The 25,055-nt window shown below is 40.6% G+C and overlaps 1 protein-coding gene across 8 annotated transcripts in view; it reads left to right on the top strand.

Moving 5' to 3' along the window:
- NCOA3 (nuclear receptor coactivator 3) overlaps nt 1-25,055 on the top strand; it is a 168,674-nt gene that overhangs the window by 17,324 nt on the left and 126,295 nt on the right. The window contains exons 4-5 of one of the 8 annotated variants that reach the window (XM_073309494.1): nt 4,006-4,126; nt 12,225-12,453. The exons of 6 other annotated variants lie outside the window; for them this stretch is intronic. The gene's annotated coding sequence lies outside the window, so the exon portion shown is untranslated. The remainder of the gene's footprint in view (nt 1-4,005; nt 4,127-12,224; nt 12,454-25,055) is intronic. One more of the 8 variants, XM_073309496.1, reaches the window with a different exon arrangement.

The raw sequence follows: 25,055 nt of genomic DNA, 5'->3' as shown, positions 1-25,055 counted from the left end.
TGATAGCAAATGTTGTGCTGTTGAATACCAGTCTTTTTTTTAAAGTAATGAAGTGAATTCCCAGAAAATAACTTACTAGTGAGACTTGAAATAAAATTGGTCTGAACAGAGAGCAAATGGTAGTGAATGGCATCTATTTTCAAGTTTTGAGGATGACCTGGCACTTATGGGTAGCTTAATTATGCTAAATCGCTTTTTTTATTTAAATGTGAGTACTAGTTTACTTTTCTCTGTACTTGTCCAGGAGTGTCTGCTTATCAATGAATGAGCTCAGCTGTGGGATTATGGTGGGTCTCTCATTTGTGGTGGTATACCTTTAAGAGAAATAGTAAGCTTTCAGTTGAGCAGACTTTATCATTTGATTGTTCCTTTCAGTGGTACTGGTACTTCAGAGAACTCCAAGTTATTTTAAAATTAAACCCTCAGATGAACAGATGATGGTCCTTGCTTCTAAAAAGTAAAGGGCAGAGAAAGTTGCAAGGAATAGTCACTCCAGCCTTCATGCAGATATCTTCAGTCAAAGGCAATCACCTGAATGTTAAGTGCAGCTGAGCTGACATGTATTACACAAATTCCAACATTAAAAGAAGGTTGTTTGCCAAGTCAGCACTCGAGTTAGTAAATACCAGAATTAAGGTTGCCTGGAGAAAGCAGGTGTCATTTTGAGTCCAACAGAGCTATGAACAACAATGCAGGCACTACAGCTTTCTGTTGAAGTCCTCTTGCTTGTATCGCTCAGGTAACTCTTTTTCAAGACCTATTTTATAAGATTAGGGAATAAAATGGGTAGAATTAAGATGCAAAAACCACTAACTACATTGGGTATCTGAAGAGTCCCATGTTTGAAAGGAATCCTGACAGTAGTGGTGGTTCATATTTGAGGTATATGCTTCAATCTAACTTTAAAGAATGGGTTGCAACTCTACTGTCAAATCGTATTGAGGCTTTTCTTACCCTGGAAGGAATTTTGGAGTTCTACATTGTATTCGACCTCCTTCAACCCCCTAGTGTTCTCTTGCTACACAATCATCAGTTTTAAATCCCAGGTTTCAGCTACTGTCCTAGCTACAGAATGGATAGGACTCATGTTAAATCATGTCAATGCAAGTTAATCAGCTGAGCTTGCTCTGGAGCAACATGAGGATACATACTCTACCCTCTTAGGTAGAGGGAAAGAGATGGAGTTACTTCCAACACACCCAGGCCCACCAGTCTCTGGTTCATAGAATCATAGAATATCAGGGTTGGAAGGGACCTCAGGAGGTCATCTAGTCCAACCCCCTGCTCAAAGCAGGACCAATCCCCAATTTTTGGCCCAGATCCCTAAATGGCCCCCTCAAGGATTGAACTCACAACCCTGGGTTTAGCAGGCCAATGCTCAAACCACTGAGCTATCCCTCCCCCCCCCCCCCCAAGAGGCTGGGACTGAGAATCACTGGGATTACAACATGGCAATGTGAATTACTAATGCCTATAATGGCCTTGAAATTTCTCAACTTCTACAGCATGCTTTAGAAATTGTAAGAATGAGACACCTTATGGCTTCACTAAAATATTAGCATTTAAAAATCTCTCAGTGGATGGACTAGCAAACCTTACTTTTCTTAGTAACCAAGTTTGGCTGTGACAGTAAATATATTTTTGGCACTAACACAATTAAACCTGTCTGTGCATGAGATTACTGTAGGATGAAAACAGGTGGGTAATTCTGTTAATTCATATAAATGAGAATTACTGAAATTGAATTGATTCCAGAAACACTACGTTAATGCTGCTGCTAAAATTAGGGTTTTTATCACTATTTTCATGCTGTTTAGATAAAACTGACAGCTGATGAATGTAATAGTCTTCCTTGTTTCAGATTGGAGAAAGATAGGGAGGTCTTTCTGCAAGTGCTGTTTTAAAACAAAGAAAAAACCAAAACACTTTACAAAACTTATTAAATGAGCATATGATTTTTAAACAGACAAAATGAAACCTGATTCTTTCCATTAGTCTTGCTTAAGAATTCAGTTCTGCTCTAGAAAGAGACTAGGTAACCAGGGTACAACATAACTCAACAGATATCCAGTATACTCCCATTTATCCAAATAGCATGGCAAGGCATGGATTTTAGTTGGATAATGAAAAGGGAATTGAATAAGGAGCATGGGAAACAAAAGTAAGATGTCAGACTATCACAGTATTTTATTGTAAAATCTACATTTATTGAAAAGTAGACAAACATGAACTTTACTAGAGAATGCTAGCTTGCACAAAGCAGTCACAGTAATCTGCTATAATATGGCAAAGAAGTTGGTTATAGCAGCTTTCTTTTTTTGTGCTATTTAATTTTCTGCTGCCTGCATGCATAACTTTCGGAGAAGCAAGGTGTGCATGTAGTCAGTGTTCTCCTGACTCTCTCTCCATCCCAAGTAAAAACCTGTTAAACGCAGCAACTGGTTCAGAGGCTGTCAGTACCTGATCCGAAGGTGCTGCTACCTTTGTCAACTCCTCCTTATCCTCTTCAGCTGTGTCATGAATTCTGTTGATCTTAGGAATATTCACATCTTAAGTATCACAGCCCTCCTATTCCTGGACATCCTCTATTTCCCAACTTGTCTGCTCAGCAATTGCATGAAGGGCATCTTGTATCCTCAATTTCCTGGGATACTCTAACCAGCTCCACTTTGGGTTCATGTAAGACCTTTTCTTCTCCCCCAACACTGGCAGTTTTTTCCTGCTGAAGCCTGGATCACAATCCACCTAATAGATAGCAGTCACCTTTTATTGTTAACATCTTAATTTAATCTGTGAGGGTCAGTAGCATGTGTGCAGTGAGGACATTAGCCAACAGATTAGCCCTGTACAAATATTTAAGGATTGCAAATGTTCCTTGATCCATAGTTTGGAGTTTTGATGTGTAAGTAGGCAAAAATAAACACTAGACACAATCAGCTTCAGTGAGCTGATCAGAATCATTGTCTATAAAAAGAATATTATGCTGTGGGAGGTCTAAAGACCACAAACCCATTTGGACAGCTAGCATAAAGTTGGAGTGGAACCAATATTTTAGAAATGGTGGCATTCACTTTGTGCAGTGTGGGACACAGGAAATATCTGCATCTGAAGCATTGGGGACACCTGGACTTGCTGATCACAAACCACTTTAGACCATGTATTGCTGTGTCATTTGTACAACAACACATTAAGTCTGTTCTTTTTTCAAACCAGGGATGAACTTCTCAGACGAACATGCAAGTGCATTCTGGAAGCATTTTCCAGAATGTCTGCTTTGACCTCATTATAGGTCTAGTCAGCTTCAGACCCTCTTTAACTGCATTCATAGACTTACCTTTTTCTAAATGGGGCAATGTTTGCTGTGCAGGAAGACAACAGTTAATCAGCAACAGACTTGTATCATGCTGCTTCTTGAAATGACTTAGCCATTCCTCACTACCACCAAAAGCAGCATCCACATTAATATTTTGATGGAAATAGCTTTTTGCTTTAATATAGTATCTAACGGAACACCTGTTTGTGGACCTATTTTGAATAAACTAAGTGCCTCGTCTTTGCCCCTCATGTTCTTGCAGTGACCAGAACCATCCGGGCAATCCATAGTAGAGGGCATACTCTCAACTTCTTGTGCACTGTGGCATTGCTGATGCAGAACTGATGGGCCATATCTACAATCCACTCCCTGTTGTCAAGGCACATTAATATTCTTGGCTTCTGCTCATTATTGAGCATGGGGTGTTTGTGTTTTGTCAACTTTAAGGCACATTTCTGAATCCATGAATTTAACTGCTTGATTTTTATGCTGTTCCTAAGTAGCTGCTAATCAGCAATTACGGAGTAGGCATTTTTTAAAAAAAATGCCGCTAATGTGCTAATTGGAACATAATGTGCTATGTCACATGGTGGGAGACAAGGAAGGGATTCAGATAATGGGATTTGGATAAACGGGAGTATCCTGTATCTGAGGATGTTGGTAACAGTCTTACTATTTTTATCCTCTTGCAGGGCTCACAAAAGCTAGGAGGAGTTTCTTCTGTGTTTGTGCCTCAACAGACTTGTTCAGTTCCAAGTAGAATTTTGACAGTTACGCTTGTGAAACTCCACTCAGGACAATAGGATTGCACAGGTATAACACGATCTTCTGACCTGCAGAATTTCTTACTAAGAAGTGACGTAGCACAAATTGATGCCCAAGTCCCACAGGGAGTTTGTAGGGTTGATGGTTAGAAAAACCGTTAAAATGAGCAGAATTGATCTGGAATCAGACAAACATGGAACCTCAGAATGCCACTTCAGCAGACTCATTCTTCAGAGTAGATCCTTCAGTGTTTTTTTCTAAACTGAAATACTTATACTCAGTCTCATGTTGTGTTAAATCATATTACCCTAACACAATGTAAATAGGTTTTTTACTATTTCACAAAAATGCACTGGTTTGCATACCACAATAGAAGATTCTATATCTTCTATGAAACATTAACATGTGATCCTCTAGTGCAGGGGCAGGCAAACTTTTTGGTCTGAGGACCACATCGGGTTTCAGAAATTATATGGAGGGCCAGTTAGGGGAGGCTGTGCCCCTGCCCCCTATCCACCTCCCCCTTGCTTCTCATCCACAACCACACCACCACCACAAACTGCCCTGCCCTCTATCCAACCCCTCTGCCTCCTTACCACCACACAGCACAGAGCACCAGTGGCTGGCACCACTACAGCCATGCCGCCCAGAGTGTTGCACCAGTGTAGTGTAATAAATTTCTCTCTGTAACTGCTACCAGTAGCACATTCCTATGCGGAGCAGTTTAATACACTACACCGGCAACATGGTGCACTGAGACTGGGGGAGGGACTAGGGGCTAGCCTTCCTGGCCAGGAGCTCGGGCCAGGCAGGATGGTCCCACGGGCCATAGTTTATCCACCTCTGCTCTAGTGGTTGAGATTTCTTCTAGAAAGGTCTCAGGACTAAACCGTATACAGGGGAAAAGGTGGTAACTTCACTATATGGCAGAAGAGGAAAAGTGGTTTTATGACTCTAATATTCAAAACAAGTTGGTCATGCTGGCTTTATTTAAGGGGCTGAGGAATAGGTGGGGAGATGGTTTCCCTTTTCAAAGGCCTTTCATTAGTTCAGCTTCTGTCTAAGGATACTCCAGGTTCATTGGCTAAAGCAATTCATTCAGAAGTGGTGATATGCTACCTCTGGAATGTTTTTGGCACCTGATGACCCTGGGAAGTAAGGCATCTGCTTGGGACAGATTCCGTTCCTTGTGTTGCACCCCAGAATAACCTGACTTTAGTCATTTGGCCACCCACTTCCCACTATCTTGATGGAAGTAGTTACTTCCAATAGCATTCATTTCCATTCTCCGTGGGTGGAACAAAGTGATTAAAACATAAGTAATGGCTATCTTAAAATATTACCTACTGTGTATTAATGCATCAGTAGAGCTACTGTATACCTGTTTGTTGTATCAGTAACACTATGCACCAACTTGGTGCTTTCCCTGAGGATGAACCACTTTTGTGGTGTGTTGCTATGGCAACTGCCTTCTGCAGCTGCTTCAAGGTCACTCATCAGTCATAGCTTAGTGTGGATTTTGTTAAACAAAAGATCAGTGCCCAACAGATAATACAGTTAATGATCATTTTGCTGCTTTATACAAACTTTATTTGTTAGACTAGATACATGAAGAAAACTATGGATTAAAAGTAATTATATTTAGATATCACTTAATTTAGCAACAGTGCAACTTGAAATGATGCATAATTTTCTTAGAAGGCTAATCTCACTAATCATGCCAGATGTGAACACATTAATACAAAGTTCTCAAATTTAGAGAACTATAGGAAAAAGTCTTTTTTTATAATTAAATCGGAGGTAACCACTATCAGGCATAAGCAAACAGATTCCTTTACTCAACATAAACTAAATGTTTTCCTTCTAATACTTTCAAATAGTTTCCAAGTCACCGAATCACTAATTTTAGTAAACTTCTTTGACCAATAAAATAGTGATAAAAATATGAATAAAGTACATAGAAGCATGGGCTAACTTGTAAATAGCTGTGAGTAGTCTGTATTCTAGAAAGGAGAACAGCAACCGATACATATAGTGTAATATGTGGAGAAAGGCATTTAGTGTTCCTTAAATATCCAAATATTGAGGGCTTGAGTATTTAATCAGACTCTCTGCCAAACTTACTCAGAATATACTTTTAAAAAGGAATATCAGACTTTGGAATTTTTTCAGTGGAAGAGATTGACTATTCATCTTAAAATAACTGTCACAATTTAATGTCTATTCTACAGGTAGGAGTAAACTGGTCACCTAAAGTTTGTGTCATACATATGACCTAGTAAGCCACGTTATACAGTTCAAATCTCAGAAAAAGACAAGACTGTAAAGATTTAAGTACTCACAAAAAGAAAAGGAGTCCTTGTGGCACCTTAGAGACTAACACATTTATTTGAGCATAAGCTTTTGTGAGCTACAGCTCACTTCATTGGATGCATTCAGTGGACTTTGATACATGCCCTTTTTGTTTCTGTCTCCCTCATGAATCCTGATGGGAATTCCATGGAGACTTTTTTCCCTTAGAAATAAGTTAAATAGTGATATCCTGTAACATCTGACCTACTATAATTGTTCATCTGTCTCATTTGTTCCCCAGATGCATATTGAGTACTCTGGATAGGTGTTGAAAATAAGTGTGTGTGGGGGGGGGGGGGGGAGGGATGTGTGTCTAGCCTCACATGCTCAAGCAGTAGCCATATCCTAGAACTCTTCCTTTACTTCCCTCCCTCCCCCAGCTTGTAAGATCTCTTTTCTGTCCAGGCATCCAAACTTTCACCCTGGCCCTCATCTTCTGTCTAGATTGCTTAATTGCCCCCAACAATTCCATACTAAGCACAGCTGCTAAAATCTGCCTTGCCCATTTTTCTGATCATATAAACCCCATTTAACTCCTTCCTCTTACTATATTGAAGCCTTTTGTCTTCAGCAGCAAACCCTTTCATGATTGTCCATCGCTAGGTGTCTGCTCTTATTGTCATTCCAACCTCCACCATTTCTCCAGTACTACCATATCTGTCATGGTCATACTTCTGTGCCATTTTCTATGTTGCTCCTACTCCTAGAACTAACTGCCTGCCCTAGTTAATCTGAATAACTGCTATTCTCTGCTTCATACCTCATCACAAGACCATGTCTGTCAATTTTGTAAGAAATCAGCCAGTTAGCAATGGCTTGAATGGGAGATGGAATTTGACACTTGGTCTAGATAATTTCTAAAAATTGCAAATGTAGGTAAACACATAGCAGGAGCAGGCAGAGAGGAATAGTTAAATCCATCTGTTATTGTTTTAGGGTTCATCTGCTCTTTGGGGGTGGAGAAGGCCACAGCAGCAAGTCTCAGCCTGAGTCAACTGATTCAATATAGCAATGTAGATGTTCCCACTTGGGTTGGAGTCTTGCTGGTTTTTTGTTTAGATGTGCTCAGCGATTGTAAGGCCTTCCAGGTAGGCAGTGTGTGTACATTGTCTAGTGCAGTGGGGCCCTCATCTTGCTTGGAGCCTCTGAATGCTTTGGCGTTAACAATAGGTAATGGCTTCACCTTACAAAACTTCCCCTATAAATGCCCCACTGCCCACATTCCTGAGGCAGTGAGGACAGTGATAAAAGAAGCAGCAGCAGCAGAAGAAGACTACATCTCAAGCTGCTTGTAAACCATTAAACTTCTGTAATTAGCAGCTCTCAAAATTTGCTTTCAGACTTGACAGCACATTTCTCATTTCTGGGATGATGGAGGGAAGTGAGGCAGCAGCATGTTCTCAGTAACAGCCATTTATTCTATTTTTAGAGCTAGTAATTGTGGCAGGTAACCAATGTGACTACTTTGAATAACAAACACTTCTATACCTGTCCTTACAGCATAGAAGACTAAGGGCTAGTTTACACTAGAAGTGCCACAGCTGGTGAAAGCACTTTATGCTGATGGAGGGAGCTTTCTCATCCACATAATAAAACCACCTCTGCAAGAGGCAGCAGCTATGTCGGTGGGAGAAGCTCTTCTGCCAGTATAGCACAGTCCACACTGATGTTTAGGTTGGTGTAACTTACATCGTTTGTGGGGGAGGGGCAATTATTCACACTCCTGAGGGACATAAGTTATACTGACATAAGTGGTAGTCTGCACAAGCAGTAAGTGATAAGTATATATAGCTGAACATTTACAAAATGTACTAGTACAGGGTTGGTGAGGACTACTGAATGAAAAACTTGTGTACTTTTTCATCAGAAATCACTGTTGCTAGGCAGATAAAATTTTGCAAGTCTGTAGACTGTCTAGTCACTTGGTATTATACTTATTATGCCATATTTCTAAGACTCTTCACTTAAACTCTATTACATCCCCCTTTGACTACAAGGGGCAGTTTTGTATTATAATTCTTGAAGATCACCAGCTTTATACACATCCTGATTCCGTGAAATTTAAAAAAAATGGCACAAATATGGAATATTTTACCTGAATTCCATAATTTAGCCCATTTATTATGGTGGTGGATTTCCATGTCATTGACTGCATGGAATATATAAAATGTATGCTGGTCTGTCTGAGAACAAACTCACTTCCACCATTCTCCTGCTCCTTTAGTAAATATTCACATCAGCATTATGTTATGTTGCAAGTAATAAAATTAACTATTTTCTGATAGCTATCATATCCCCCTTTAGACAAAACAATAAAAATGGCTGAGACACTGTCAGAAACTAACCTTTTTCCCCAGAAAGGGTTTACAATTCTTCTGATCAGTCAAATCTGTGTGGATCTAAATACTTAAATTATTCTAAACTAGTTGCTGAACAGTAGATCCTAATTCTTAAGCATCACTATCTCTTGCTTACCCAAATTTACTTCATTCTCCACCTATTCTTGAGTATTCTTTATTGATTTATCTGATTCTTGTTCTGTTCCTGAATTCTTTCTAGCCTTTCTGCTGCTGTCTCTCTAGTTTTGTCAAATTTAGGTGTTTCAAGTGTGTATTTCGTATGCTGGGTAAACCAGGCAGAGAGAGGGAGCAGATGTTCTAGCAGTTCTTATTGTCTGTGGAGACTGTGCCAGGAGAACAGCCAAGGAAAAGTAATAGAGGAGAAATGTCAAATAGTATAATTCATTCTTTCCGCAGTGTTGCATCAAGAACCCAAGTTGATATTTTTTCCAGAAAACCTACTATATCAGCTAATAAGTGTCTCTTGTCAAAGTGATTCCATATGAGAAATGGGAAGGAAACTGATGGTTTAAAGCAGCTTTGTATCTTTCTTCTGAACACCACTGCAGTATATGAGCGAGATGTTTTGTGTGAAATTTCAATATACACAATAGTTTCTCTAGCTACAGAATATCAACAATACAGTTGTATATGTGAAACTTGTGTAAACAGACACTGCTGCTCTTATATTCTAGTTCAGAGGATTAAATCTTGAAACTTACTAGTCAGAGGAAGACCTGTAAAACTTGAACAGTGCACAAGAGATTCAGAGGCAACTAAAGGAGGAGAATTCTCAGAATGGCCAACTGAATGAAGAGTTTTGTGAAGGGTTGAGATTTATTATTCTGGAAGTTTCTTAATTGAGAATGAAATGGCTAGGAGACTCTTAAAGAAAAAAACCCAACAAAAACAACCCTAACCTGCAAACATTAGCGTTGCAAAAATCTAGTTAAACATTTAGTAAAAAGTAAGGCTATTTAAAAAAAAATATTGACTTGGATAAAAACTGCACCTTGTTAACATGGTCATTGTGGCATATTCCCTATAGTGTTTGCTTACTTATTCTATGCTAATATCAGCAGAGAGCTATATTCCAATTCATACACTGGTAACTGACAGTTTTATTGCTGCAGTTCCTCATTTCAGAATATCTTTCTGCGGGTGGGAGGTACAAAGCAGAAGTTAGTAAGAAGTTTGTTAAAGATGGCTTTTTTCCCTCTAACCAATCAAACTTGCTGTAGAGCTATGTTAAAGCAGAATTAGTGACATAAATTTTCTGGTGTATAAAGACCTGAAATGGTTGGCAGTTTTTCCTGTTCTAGAAATACATGTTTAGACATTGGTGACTGGGAATGATTGACTAGAACTATTCAAATAAGTCTCTTTTGCAAAATTGTTTCTATTAGGGCTATCAAACAATTAAAAAATTAATTGGGCACTTAATCACACTGTTAATAATAGAATACTATTAGTATTATGGATGTTTTTCTACATTTTCAAATATATTGATTTCAATTACAACAGTGTACAGTGCTCACTGTTTGTATTACAAATATTTGTACAGTAAAAATGATAAATAGTACTCAGTTCACCTCGTACAAGTACTGTAGTGCAATCACTTTATCATGAAAGTTGAACTTAAAAATGTACCTTTTTTTGTTACGTAACTGCACTCAAACAAAACAATGTAAAACTTTAGAGCCTACATGTCCACTCAGTCCTATTTCAGCCAATTGCTCAGACAAGTTTGTTTACATTTACAGGAGATACTGTTGTCTGCTTATTTACAATGTCGCTTGAAAGTGAGAACAGGTGTTTGTGTGGCACTTTTGTAGCCAGTGATGCAAGGTATTTGTGCCAGATACGCTAAACATTCATATACTCCTTCATGCTTCGGCCACCATTCCACAGGACATGCTTCCACGCTGTTGATGCACGTTAATTAAATTTGTGACTGAACTCCTTGGGGGAGAACTGTATGTTTTCTGTTCTGTTTTACCCACTTTCTGCCAGATATATTTCACGTTATAGCAGTCTCAGATGACCCAGCATGTGTTAGCTTTAAGAGTGCTGTCACAGCAGATTTGACAAAACGCAAAGAAAGTACCAATGTGAGATTTCTAAAATAGCCACAGCACTCGACCCAAGGTTTAAGAGTCTGAAGTGCCATCCAAAATCTGAGAGGGACAAGACGTGGAGCATGCTTTCAGAAATCTTAAGAGGAACATTCGGATGTGGAAACTACAAAACCCAAACCACCAAAAACAGAAAATCAACCTTCTGCTGGCTGCATCTGACTCATATGATGAAAATGAATATGCGTCGGATCCGCACTGTTTTGGATTGTTCTCTAACAGAACAAGTCATCAGCATGGACCCATGTTCTCTGGAATAGTGCTTGAAGCACAAAGGGACATAATCTTTCATGCATCTGGCGTGTAAACATCTTGTGTCACCCACTACAACAGTGCCATGCAAATGCCTGTTCTCGCTTTCAGGTGACATTGTAAACAAGAAGCAGGCAGCATTATCTCATGCAAATTGTAACCAAACTTGCTTGTCTGAGCAATTGGCTGAAGTAGAACTGAGTGGACTTTTTTGTTTTTGAGTGCAGTTATGTAACAAACACACACAATCTACATTTGTAAGTTCAACTTTCATGATAGTGTACTTGTATGAGGTGAATAGAATAATACAATTTTTTTTACAGTGCAAATATTTGTAATCAAAAATACTGTTGTAATTGAAATCAATATATTTGAAAATGTAGAAAAAAATATTTAAGTCAATTGGTATTGTTTAACAGTGCAATTAATCGTGATTAAATTTAATTGCAGTTAGTTTTGAGTTAAACATGTGAGTTAACTCTGATTGAACAGCCCTAGTTTCTATACAAAAACCATGCGAAATTTTCAGAAATAACAAGGCCTGAACAACCTTATTAGTGAAAATGCATTGTTGGGAGGAGGGAATTTTTATTCAGATTTTAGTCCAAACTTCTGGGTCTAATTCTAATACTTGAACAAATTTTTGAAAAAAGAAAAGGCCTCTGTTAGAGACCGCACAACCACAACTTCAGTAAAGCTACAGAGTATGTCAGCCCCAAGAAGTCCTCCCAACAAACCCTGGAAGATGAGACTTGTTCTACTACAAATGTCTGGCCTGTTAGCTGGCAAGATCTTTTGAAAAGGTGTTTAGAAGTTTTTGAAAGAAACAGGATATAATGACAATTTTGGTCTGCCTTAAATAGCAGAAATATAGTCTCTTCTAAATTCTGCTGGAGGCCTCCTGTGAGTGGGATTAGAGAATGGAGTAGAAGTTTCATCACTCGATAATGGAAGAGGAAAGAGTGGGTCTTAACAGACTTTTCTGTCTAATGTTGAGCACTTAATTGGGAATGTAGATCTTAAACTGTCTGCTCTGCTAAAATATGTTTCCCCCTCACATTTGGTCAGGGATCACTTTTTTCTTTAGTACCTGTGAAGATGATCTGTTAGTCCAACCATCACCTTTTATGGAGTACTGGAGCAGAGGAGACCCACAACAAAATCTCTGAGGAAAATGTATTGGCCATTAGGCTGAAAATCAAATCCTCCGAGAGAAATGTGACAAGACCATTTTGGTTATCTTGGCTGTGTACCTGATTCTCTGCTAACACAAGGAAGCAACAACACTAAGTTTATGGTAAATTACTTGGTATAGATGTTTAAAGGATTAAAAATACACACTTAACTTGCTAGAATAACATTGGTTTTCCTACCAGTGTAGTTTAACAAGCAATTATGCTGCTCTTTAAAAACAAAATCACCTACTTCTGTAGAAGCAACTATCCACCAACTTCTGATACTTTCAGAGGGAAGCATGTCCTTATTTAGGGGTAAGTGATGATTAATCTATCCTGTAGTCTAAATAATATGAAAATAATACAGTGAGCTGGAACACTTCTGAGATATCTAGACTAGGAAAGGTTGGTGTGTCACAATTTAAACTACTTTGACTGCTTATACAAAGGCATAACATCTTTTTAACCTGGCTTAACAAAACATTCCTGGAGAAAGACTAAGCTAAAATCACTTGGCAAACCCAGAACTCTTCTAAAGGGAATGCTGGCCTCTCATGGTAGGCTTGACAAACCAGACAGAAGCTGTATTTGCTTCTCTGTTGTACAGGTAGTTAACATTTTTAATGGAGTCTTTTTTTAAATGTTCAACAGCTGCAGATTTTACTAAACTAGAGCAATACAATAGATATTTAATTGCAAAAAAAAAGACAACTTATTTCTGTTTCCCTGTTTAACATTTGGTTAACCTGACTATATAGAACTGGCTCTTAAGTCACATGCACAAAACACAAGATATCTGTGAATAAAGGTTTTCCTACTGTTCTGTTAAGCTGATCCTGTGCTATGGGTATTGATACAATCACACTATTATCTGAACACATTTTTCTTTCAGATTTCTAGGAATTCTCATGTCATTACTATTTGTAGCTATGTGCCATTTTTTCTCTGCTTTTTACACCCCTATATTGTGGGTTAAGCCTGGCTGTATGCCTAGAATAGGGGCCATTTGTTAAAACTAAACTTTGAAACCTGAATTGTTGCAATATTACCATTTGGCTATTATCTAATCTGCCCTCTTTTACTGACTGGCTGACAGATCCATTAGAAAAAAATACTTTAAGCAGAACATGAGATCAGCAGTGGGCATTCTCACTCTTCTCTGTCGGTCAGGTCTTAATATAAAGACTTTGGGCTACCTTTCCTCCTGCTGTGAGACTTATGACAACTATCTGTCTGCTCTAGCAATTGCTTACACAGGAAAGTAGTATTTCTTTAGCTGGTTGTAATGCAATAAATGTTGCTTATGGAAACAGTTTAGACTACTTCCTCTTGCTCTTAATTTCTCTCACACACAGAGCGCACAGGGAAGGAAAAGCTCAACCCTATCCTGGTTAATCTGGAAATGGAGAGCAGCTAGTACTACGGCACCTACACTTTCTCAGCTGACTGCCAACCAGTGTTCCATGGACTATAGTTCTGGGAACTTCCTGCTTATATGTGGGAAATTTCTTTGACAGCTGTTATCTATATTGGAGTATAATTAACATCTACTTAGTGCAGACCAGGTTACTCCATACGAAGTTAAAGTACCCTTTTTTATATATTTAGCATGCTCTCTACACTGAAAAATTCATTTAACTAAAGTTGCCATAGTGGGGGGTGGGGAAATAGTCTGTATCTTAGTTCCACATGTTTTAGAGGGAGGTGACAGAACCCTGGAATGAAATAACTTCTGAGACTTCTTCCTAACCCGCATCAGTTCATGGTTCATCATGTAACATTTGTGGCGTGCCCTGTCCTTCCCCCCCCCCCCCCCAAAAAAAAAAAGATGCTTTGGATCTCTGGACTATTTCTAGGAATTCTTCCTCTCTCATGTTGCTCACTCTAACATGCTGTCAAGATCAGATGTTAAAACAGCCAAAATACTACTACACTGCATGAAGTGCCAGTTAAGTGTTCATATTGGGTATATGCTGTCTCCAAGGAAGGAAAACCCCTCAGTGAAAAGAAATGTATTGAGGCTGGATTGCATTGCTAGATTCTTGATGTAACGGTTATAAACTAAATTTGGCATGTATAGCTATAGGCCTTAAACCTGATAGGCTTGGGCCCCCATTCTTCTACCTGTACTGATATATTTATATTTTTACACATAAGTTTAGGCCCTGACTTTCTTTGCAAAGTGGTGAGTACTCTCAACTCCCAGGAAGTACTTTTGATCGACTTTGCTTCTATATTGTGCCTAAAATAAAGTTGTTCAATAAGAGCCTTAATTTAGCTAACATTCAAAAGTGGGAGGGGGCGGGTGAAGACTTTGTTGAAGACTGTGGAAAATCGGCAGGTGCCTATATAAAGACTTGAGTTTAAAAATTTTGGCTGTTGCAATTTCTTTAACACATTCCTCTCAGACAGCTCTGATTTAAAAACAAACACAGCTGAGACCGGAGTAGTTGTATGTTTCAACTTTCACACCAAGTAGTCACTTTTAGGGCCTATTCTCTTTAAAAACAAAACCTTTTTTCCCTTCTGTCTAGTTCTCATATTTGTTACGTAGCTTACTACCTTGCTACATTGGAGTGAATATGCTCCCACTGATCAGCATGAGTTAAGAAATGATTGGTCTTCCATGCAAGGTCCTAAAGCATCCTATTGCACAGCATTTACCTAATTTAGTACTCCATTGTGGAAGAGACCTATTATCTTTGGGGTTCCTGTACTGTAATAAAAGTGTTAGTTTCATAGCCATGTTTTTCTTTTGATACAATAGGTTGTGTGGTATCTTTAAGTGAAGGTGGACTGACTTCATATTAGGTGTGTTTCTTTTTCAGTGTTTACCTGAATTCTAATTTGCTTTTAATAAATATTCTTCTTACCCCTTCTCACTTAAAGTGAATATTGGGAGCTGGTATAGAAGTTTACTAGTGCATATTGCTTTACACAAACTGGCACAATGCTCCCCTTTTCCAGACTAATTGTTCAGCGTGTCCCTTACCAAGCTATATAACTTCATGAACACTGATTATTAAATTCACTATAACAATTCAACTTAATACTAAATGGCAAGATATAACCATCTCTCCTAATACTTAACTTTTAGTCTATGAAAGACTTAGAACAAATTTTGTATTTGGTGAAGGAAGATAATTGTCCCCTCCTGCTCGCTATACTTCTCAGTTCCCTTTGATTTTACACCTCTGTGCCTATTCAGTTTGAAGTATAGCTACCAGAGATAAGGTTGGCAACTTTTTAATGGCACAGAACTGAACACCCTTGTCCTACTGCCCTTCTCACAGGCCCTGCCCCCATTCACTCCATCCCCCTTTCTCTGTTACTTGTTCTCACTCACTTTCATTGGGATGGGACAGGAGGTTGGGGTGTGCGAGGGGGTGAGGGCTCGGTGTGGCCACAAAGGGGGGTGGGCTCAGGGCTGGGGCAGGGGCTTGGGATGGAGCTCAAAGCTGGGCAGGGTTTTGGGATGTGGGAGGGGATATGTGTTGCAGGCTCTGGGAGGGAGTTTAGGTGTGGGAGGGGGCTCAGGGCTGGGGCAGGAAGTTGGCGTGTGGGTTCTGGGAGGGGTTGGGTTGGGGTTTGGGCTGCAGGCTCCAGTCAGGCGGCTCCCACCCTCAGGCGGCTCCCAGAAGCGGCTGGCATGTCCAGCTCTGAGGTGGAGGGCCAAGGGGACTCTGCACGCTGCCTGTGCGCACAGGTGTTGCTCCTGCAGCTCCCATTGGCTGTGGTTCCTGACCAATGGGAGCTGGGAGCAGGCACTCGGGTGGGGGCAGTGTGTGGAGCACCTATGGCCGCCCATGCACCTAGAAGCCGGGCATGCCAGCGGCTTCCGGGACCTGTGCAGAGCCAGGGCAGGCAGGGAGCCTGCCTTCGCCCCGCTGTGCTGTCAACTGGACTTCTAGTGGCCGGAGCTGCCAGGTTCCCTTTCTGAATGGACATTCTAGTTGAAAACCGGATGCCTGACAACCCTAACCAGAGAGAGACAAGATTGTGAACTGGAATTTCTTAGATGTAATACCTCCATTAGTAGAAAGAGCATTCATTTCCACTCTTGATTGTGAACTTCTAGTGTTTCAGTAACAAAGAGTTAATAACATAGCAGAAACTTTTGGTCTGCAGTTGCCCTCATGCTTTAGGTGGCTTTCTTGATGTTTCAGGTTATAAATAATAAAAATACAGACATACCAGCAAATGCTGAAGTACAATATCTAGGTGACTGTGCAAGTGAAGCATATGTGGTGTTGCATTTGTAAAACCAAGGATATTTAAAAGAGCATACTTCAAAAGAAAATATTAGAGACAGATTTATGCAGTTCTTCCCTTAATATCTGCTTGCATGGCCTCCTTTCTACCAGTCAATACAAGCAGCTGGGCAAAACTCAATTTGTTTTTTAATAGGACTAAAACACCTGCAGGATTGAGAGAGGGAGAAATGGCAAAATTGTTTGGACATCTGCTGTTCTTCTGGTTTGAGGACTGGCTATATGGTGCTGTTTAAGTTAACATTAAGCTATAAACTAGTTTAAAGGCATAAGCTGAACACTGGAAGAAGACTGAATGCCTTATTTAGCCAGAATGCTTTGGATATGGAGAGATTATGAGTTATACGTGAATTTTGGCATGGGTGGTGCTTGGTTTATTTTAATTTTATTTATAAACAAAATGGTGCCTGTTCTCCATTCTAGGTGTCTGCCATTTCAACCATGCAACAGTCCTACAGGGGGTGACTTCTCTCTCTTGGTAGGAAATAACACACCTGGTTATCACTCTGGACAGCTAAAGTTCTTTGAGGGTATGTCTACACAGCAGCTAGACACCTACAGCTGGCGTGTGCCAACTGGCTTAAGGCTCGCAGGGCTTGGGCTGTTTAATTGTCCAGGATTAACTTTTGATATCCACTAGCCTAAGTTGCTTTTTGCCCAGAGAAAGCCACATTCTCTCTGTGTGAATCCAGTGCCAAGGGCTTTAGGCAGACCAAAGGAACCCAATGTGGTGTCAATGTCCTGGCATCAATAGAGTGACACTGAGGTCATTGTATCAACCTGATTCAGGTCAGAGGCCCCCAGAATGACCTGATTCTGCACGGAGATCTTGGCACTGTTGAAGTAACTTGACCAAATTTAGTGCTGAGGTCCCTATATTGGTCTGGGTAGACTTATTTAGTACTGAAGTTTCTGGATCCTCCAGGTCAGCCTCATTTGGCACTGCAGTTCTGGCACTGCTGATGCTGTGCTGCAGTCCTAGTCTGGCACAAGGTCCTTAGGTACTGTTGGATCAATCTGGATTTGGTGCTTAGGTCCCAGCACAATTGAAGCAATGGAGGGATCCCTGGATCTCTTTGGGAGCCAAGCGTCATTCATTCTGTGTGGGTGTGTTTTTTTTAAAATAAATGGCACCATAGCGTCCTGATCTTTTGGGATATCCCGAGTTGATACTCTTAGATCTGTGCCTCTTAGCCTGATCTCATAACATGACTGAAAAGTGATATCTAGCTATAGTTTTACGCCCAGAATTTGTGGATATTTAATTTAGGCCCAATAGAACCTAGAACAACCTCATTTGGCTCTGAATTCCTAACACAGATGCCCTTGGCTGCTGAGATACCCTGAGCACTGAGACCTTGGAAGAGCATTCCGAGGCTTATATTAACAGTCACCCCTGAGTGCATACTGAATTATATTCATTGCTGTACCACTTGTTGGCTCTGAAAATGTCTAAGACTTAGAAGATACCAAGGTTGCTATTGTCTTAAGACATCTAGGTTTCTGGGCGTCTGCTGCGCTACCATCTGTCAATGCTGGATCACTGAATCTTTAGGTTTGTTCTGTTTATGTACTGAGATTGATTTTGTGTGTGTGTAAAGTTCTACAAATGACCTTTCTCACCTCTATACTAAGTGTTTGCTCTACTCTCTCAAGACCTAATTTTTTTCTATGCTTATCTGGAGCATTAAGATGTCTGGAAGGTTTGTCGTTTACCACTTTGACTGGTGTGGGCTAGTGAAGTGCTCATCCAAGTCAAATACTTCTCAGAACAGATGTCTGTGCAGGAGTTTTCTCAAGTCCCCAGAAGGTGTTCAGAATTTACAGCAGGATTGCTAGTGGAGTCATGCACTTAGTTCAGTGGTACAGGGGAAACTCTGAATTCCAAGAGTATCTTAATTTCATCTTTGGTCTCTTTTCTTGTAATCTCAACCAAGGGGGAGTCTAAATCTTTTATTTGGGAGGTTTGACCTGTATCCTCAGGCCTTGAGGCTGCATGAGTACCATGTAACTTTTTATTTGTTGTTTCATGCTCTTTAGTTGCAAATTAGATAGCAATTGCTACTTAGTGAACAGGGATTTTTTATTTGCATGCTTAAAATATTTAGTACAAAAATGGTTGATTTCATAGATAGTAAGAGTGTTATATTCTAAAATATTAATTTTATTCACATACTTGGTCAGAGTTTTGGGTAACTGAATAGTTTAGCTAAAGTTCCTGTTGTGAATAAATACTAGCATTTAATACAGAAACTATAGAATTGATTTATTTAGCTGAAATAACTTATTGATCTTTAATCTCTCATCAAATATTACATTGCTCCTGGGGAATAAAACATGTGATTAGGAGTTCAGAAATCAAATATATTAGTTAATTCTCTGAGGTCTGTGCAGTTGGACTTTTAACTAAGAGCTTGTCTTCGTGTACAGTGTTACAATAAATTTGTTAGTCTCTAAGGTGCCACAAGTACTCCTCGTTCTTTTTAGTGTTACAGTGGTGTAGCTGCACTAGTGAAGACACTATTATGCCAATGGGAGAGTTTCTCCTGTTGGTGCAGTTAATTTACCTTCCCGACAGGTGGTAGGTAAGTCGATGGAGAAATTCTCCCATCAACGTAGCACTGTCTACCTGGGGAGGGGTTGAGGGGGTTAGGTCTGTATAACTGTCACTCGGGTGTGGATTTTTCACAGTCCTGAGCAACGTATAGGTCTGTAGTGTACACCCTGGTATAAGGCTTTTTTAAAAGTGGAAGTTTACTAAAGTAATACCAGAAAAACTTTTTTAAACTCTCTAATTGTTTTGCACACTGTGTGGTTCATACCTCACCATACCATAGCATTCTGTATGTTAAATAGGCTTCTTTGGCATTCATGAAACCTGGGTGGGGAGGATCAAGTGACAATGAGGAAAGGGAAGGGGGGAGAGCAGCGAGTGAGCTGGGGGGGAGTTCCAGAGCTCCTATTGTAGTGTCTGTTTTTCAGAAATTAGAAAGTTGGCAACCCTACATACAGGTGCTGTAAATTGGACACTGGCAAAAATCAGGGGGGAAAAAATAGGCATGTTGCTATACCCTGCTTCTGCCAAAGGTCTTTGTTTTGGGGTGGGGGCTATTTAGGAGAAATGTAATCTTAGTCAGGCAGAAAATCCAGAAGGCGCTCAAACTATTTTTGAAAAGAAAATTAACCACACATACCAATGCTTGCTGGGAGGGAAGAGAAAATTCTGGGCAGGGGGGAGAAATGGAGATGTATGGTGGGGAAGTCAAAGTAGTTGGGGGCTCTGGTCAGGACAAGGAATGAGAGTGGGACACTGGGAGGGGTGACAAGGAGGTGGATAGCAGGCTAAATGGAAGGGATTAGAGGCAGAGGTACCTGTCAGCCCCACATTCTCCCTCCAGAGACTACCTGTACCTGCCAATAGTGGGGGATGGGAGGCAGAGTGAGGGCAGTGCCTTCAGTAGATGTTACTGAGCATGCTCAGTCTGTGCGAGCATAGTCAATACAAGCCAATCAGCAACTGGGGGGGGGGGGGTGGCACATGATCCCACGTGCTCTCCCTGCATGTCATGTCTGCTCTCCTCCCATATGTGCTGCAATCTGGGGAGGCTTTTATCCCTCAGGAGCATCTCAGCCCTCCTCCCTGCCCCTTTATGTATACTTGAGATTTGGGGGGCAACTGTCCCTCCAGAGCAGCAATTCTCAAACTATGGGGCAGGTCTCCTAAGGAAGACACAGGAATGTGTCAATGGAGGTGCGAGCTATGTGACTTTTTATTTTATTTTCTTAAAGAGCTCCAGCTGTCAGCCCTGGGTGGGCGGTCCAGACTAATGTTTACAAACGTGAACTAACGTGAGTTCATTGGAAATCAGTTAAGTTGAAAAAAGTTTCCTGGGGGTACTCGGCAATCCTCTGCCGAAGGTTCCATGGCAGAGCAGCTTTGTTCCTTCCCCCACTGTAGGAAACTTTCCCACACCATTCGGCAATCACTTGTGCAGGGACCAAAGCAGCACATAGGTGAGCAGCATAGGGAGCAGGGCGGAAGCCACAAGCATGGAGTAGATGTACCCTCGTTTCCCTGCTTACCCTTTGCAGTGAGAGGTCTGCTAGAATAACTTCCACCTGTGGAAAAGTGGGGGAGAATTTTAGATTTTTCCCCCCCATAGAATGCTGCACCCCGAGACAGTGTGTGCTCATTTCCTCATGTGGCACAGTCTCCCTGCCCTCCTTCTTCCCCCCCACTGCCCCCCGGGGACAGTGTGTGCTCATTTCCTCACGTGTCTGCTCAAAATCAGCGGCCAAGCGGTCTGCCTCAGCGCTCCACCTCTGAGCAAACTTTTCACCCTTAGTGTCACAGAGATTATGTGACATACAGCACGCAGCTAGGACCATGGGAATATTATCCTCATTAAGGCTTAGTCTGCCATAAAGGCCATCACCAGCATGCCTTTAATCTGCCAAAGGCATATTCAACTGTCATCTGGCACCTACTCGGCCTGTTGTTGAACTGCTCCTTACTGCCGTCCAGGTGTCCCGTGTAAGGTTTCATGAGCCAAGGCTGTAAGGGGTACACCAGGTCTCCCAGGATCACAATGGGCATTTCAACATCCCCCACTGTAATCATCTGGTTTGGAAAGAGAGTCTCTGCTTGTAGCTTTCTATACAGGCCAGTGTTCCTGAACATGTGTGCATCATGCACCTTCCCGGATCATCATGCGTTGATGTCAGTGAAACGCCCTCTGTGATCCACAAGCGCCTGCAACACCATGGAGAAGTACCCCTTCCTATTGATGTACTCTGTCGCAAGGTCATCTGGTGCCAAAATTGAAATAAGTGTTCCAACTATTGCTCCTCCACAATTAGGGAACCCCATTTCTGCAAAACAGTCTGCTGTTTCAGTCACATTTCCCAGAGTCATGGTCCTTCGTAGCAAGATGTGATTAGTTGTCCTGCACACTTGCATTAATGCAGCCCCAGCGGTGGTCTTCTCCATTTCAAATTGATTCATGACTGACTAGTAGCAGTCTGGAGTCGCCAGCTTCCACACAGCAATTGCCATGTGCTTCTCTACCAAGAGGAAAAGGAGTACTTGTGGCACCTTAGAGACTAAAAAATTTATTTGCGCATAAACTTTCGTGAGCTACAGCTCACTTCATCGGATGCATTCAATGTATTCACTGAATGCATCCGATGAAGTGAGCTGTAGCTCACGAAAGCTTATGCTCAAATCAATTTTTTAGTCTCTAAGGTGCCACAAGTACTCCTTTTCTTTTTGCGAATTCATTCTGGTGTCCTTGCGCAGCAGGTCTGGGGCAAGCTCCGCATACAGTTACAGGAAGGTGGCTTTCCGCATCCGAAAGTTCTATAGCCACTGCTCTTCATTCCACACCTGTATAATGATGCGATCCCACTATTCAGTGCTTGTTTTGCAAACCAGAAAGCGACAGTGTACCCTATGCAGGTGCTCTGTGAATGCCAAAAGCAATCTAAAGTTGCTCCTATCCATGTCACACAAAATGCCTGGTGCCTGAACGTCGTCTTCCGTTAGGAACTTGACGATTAACTGCACTGCCATCTGTGATGTCTTCATGACCGTTAACAGAGCATAGGAGAGCAGTGCAGGATCCATCCTTTCCCACAAAGATGCCGGTTTGCACAGCAGAGAATAGCTGTTGCAAAAACGCCATGAAAGAAAGCCAGAAGCCCATGGACTATTGGGTCACAAAGCAATGCATCACAGGACATTTAGCCAGGTCCCAAGATGCACCGCGATCCGCTCCACCTTCCCACAACAGCTAGCGACAGAAGGTGTCAAGCTGGACTATGGGATAGGTACCCACAGTGAAATGCTCACACTGTCGATGATGGTGCCCCCACTGTGGATGCAATCTGCTGACAGAGGGAGCAAGTGTGAACATGAGATTGCGATTTTTGGGTGTCGCCATTACTTTTGCCAACAAAAACTGGTAGTGTAGACATGGACAGAGAGGAAGGGGAGGTTGTGAAACAAAATGAGAAAATGCCAAGGCTAAATGGACAAGGAAAATTTCAGTCTTCTTCCAGCATATACAGAATGATCCAATGTGTCTCGGAAAATATTCAGCAAACAGCCATCATGGAGTAATTTGTGATTTGGGTGAAGTGTTTGAGCATAAAAGGGATATTTTAAAAATGCTTTGACTTGGTAGTTTCTCAGTAATTTAGCACTGAAATGGTTACAACTATGCTTTGAAGTTTAAAACCACAGTGAGGCAAATTGTGTGTAGTGGGGAAGAGGGGTATATAGTTCACACCTTTTTTGCTGCTATTGTTTGGCTGGAGACATTTTTCTGCCTGGCTGGTTTAACAGGAAAACAGTATGCTTAATCACATTATGACAGCTACTTGGAGTGGAAAAATTAGAAACCATTTCCTAGAAAATATAAAAAATTGCAACAAGACTTGAGACTGTCGGCTCCATAACTTTTAATTCAGGAGTTTTAGCGTACCTGATAAGTAGTTTAATAAATTAAAACTTGTCTCTGTCTTAATAGATTTCTCGTTCTCTTCTCCCTTCTACATTCACCCACACCAACATTTGCATACCCTATTATTTATAGCCTGTATCTTTGCAAGGAAGTTTAAAAAACAAAACAAAAGCCCACTGGCTGGAGCCCTAGAGTAAAAGGCTCCAGTGGCTTATACCATTTTTATCACAGTGTTAGCTAAATCAGTCTTAACTGACAATGCAACAAAAAGACCTGAAGCTGCTACAGCTATGCGTTTGCTAGATCTCCCACCAGTGCAGCTGAACCAGTGGTAGCATTAGTGGAAATTAGTTTTTTTGCTAAAACTCCCTTGTGTTGATGGGGCCAGACAATGTGAGATCCTTAGGGTAGGAATCCTGTCATCCTATTCTCCTTGTAAAGCACCATATTGGCAGATGTTTATTTAATTAACTGAATACAGTATACTAATGACAAATTAGAAAAAGTCACATGAGGAATTGTAATCCACACTGAGGTACTTTAACTGTTGTGGCATGGAGAAACATTTATGAATGACACTAGTGCACAATCAGTATTGTATGTTTTCAGCGAATTGCCCTGTGATTCTAATATGATGTTAAATTGATAATTAGCATGACTAGGAAACACCGAAATTGAATATATATAACCTGTTTTTAGATATAACATGTGACGAGATAGTGATGTTAATCTTCAGTTTCAAAGTGGAAACTCTGCTTGATATACCAGATCTAACAAAAGGAGACAGTATTTGTTTAAATTTGTGATGACTAACTCTTCCATGAACATTTATTATAACATATGTTTCATTTGCTAACAGTCTGTTCCTCACCTAAGGGTTTTGTTTAACCTAAAATGCAGTTTAGCTGACACATTTGTATAGTATTAAAGATGCAGTGAATAAAAAATAATCAGTAGCTCTGTCCTGACACTTCTTCTGCAGAGTTTATAAAAATGTATAAAATTGCTTCCTAATGTTGTCAAATTATGTAACTATTTAGCCATTTATATACAAATAAGGAAACAACTGGGTCTGGAACAAAACATTACAAACATTTCTGGCATTTGGTAGAGGAAGGATGTGACCCATTCAGCAGCCATTGACCTCTTGTACTTACTTCCAGTATGACCCCAAATCCTCTTAAAATGGCATGAAATTTCTGTACTAATAATCATGGATAGTGTAATTTTTGAAAGGTTTTGAAGACAAACACCAGTGTTTGAATAGTGCCATTGTTATTTTTATGACCACTTTTTGTCCATGGATTCTCCCCCACCCCCCAGTGGTTGTTTAAGCAGTTTTTATTATACTGTGTCCATTGTAGGATTCTTAATATTAAGCTTCTGGTCTCAGATTTTGTTATATTAAAGTGCCCAATAAATTTTACAAACAGACCATTGGACATAGAAAAGCTAGAAGTAAAAGTACATTTAAAAATTTGGTGAACCTAGCTATGTTGCTCAGGGCTGTGAAAACTATCATGTCCTGATCATGGTAGGTTAGGTTAACCACCACCATCCACTGCCCCGGTAGCTACGTCAATGGAAGATTTCTTCCATTATCCTAGTTCAGTGGTTCTCAAACTTTTGTACTGCTGATCCCTTTTACACAGCAAGCCTCTGAGTGCAAACTCCCCTCCCATTAAAAAAAAACCCATTTTTAAAAAATTTAACACTGTTATAAATGCTGATAGTGTGGCTGATGTGATTAGGCCCTATGATGGTGTCCCCTGAATAGATATGTCACTATCAGAGGCTTGTTCACCTGCACATCTACCAATGTGATATGTGCCAGCAATGCCCCTCTGCCATGTACATTGGTCAAACTGGACAGTCTCTACGTAAAAGAATAAATGGACACACATCAGACATCAAGAATTATAACATTCATAAACCGGTTGGAGAACACTTCAATCTCTTTGGTCACTCGATTACAGACCTAAAAGTTGC

The sequence above is a fragment of the Lepidochelys kempii genome, chromosome 13 (assembly GCF_965140265.1).
Source record: "Lepidochelys kempii isolate rLepKem1 chromosome 13, rLepKem1.hap2, whole genome shotgun sequence".
Classification (NCBI taxonomy): domain Eukaryota; kingdom Metazoa; phylum Chordata; order Testudines; family Cheloniidae; genus Lepidochelys; species Lepidochelys kempii.
Note: the sequence above shows the minus strand (reverse complement) of the source record. Positions and strands in the feature narration are given on the sequence as shown.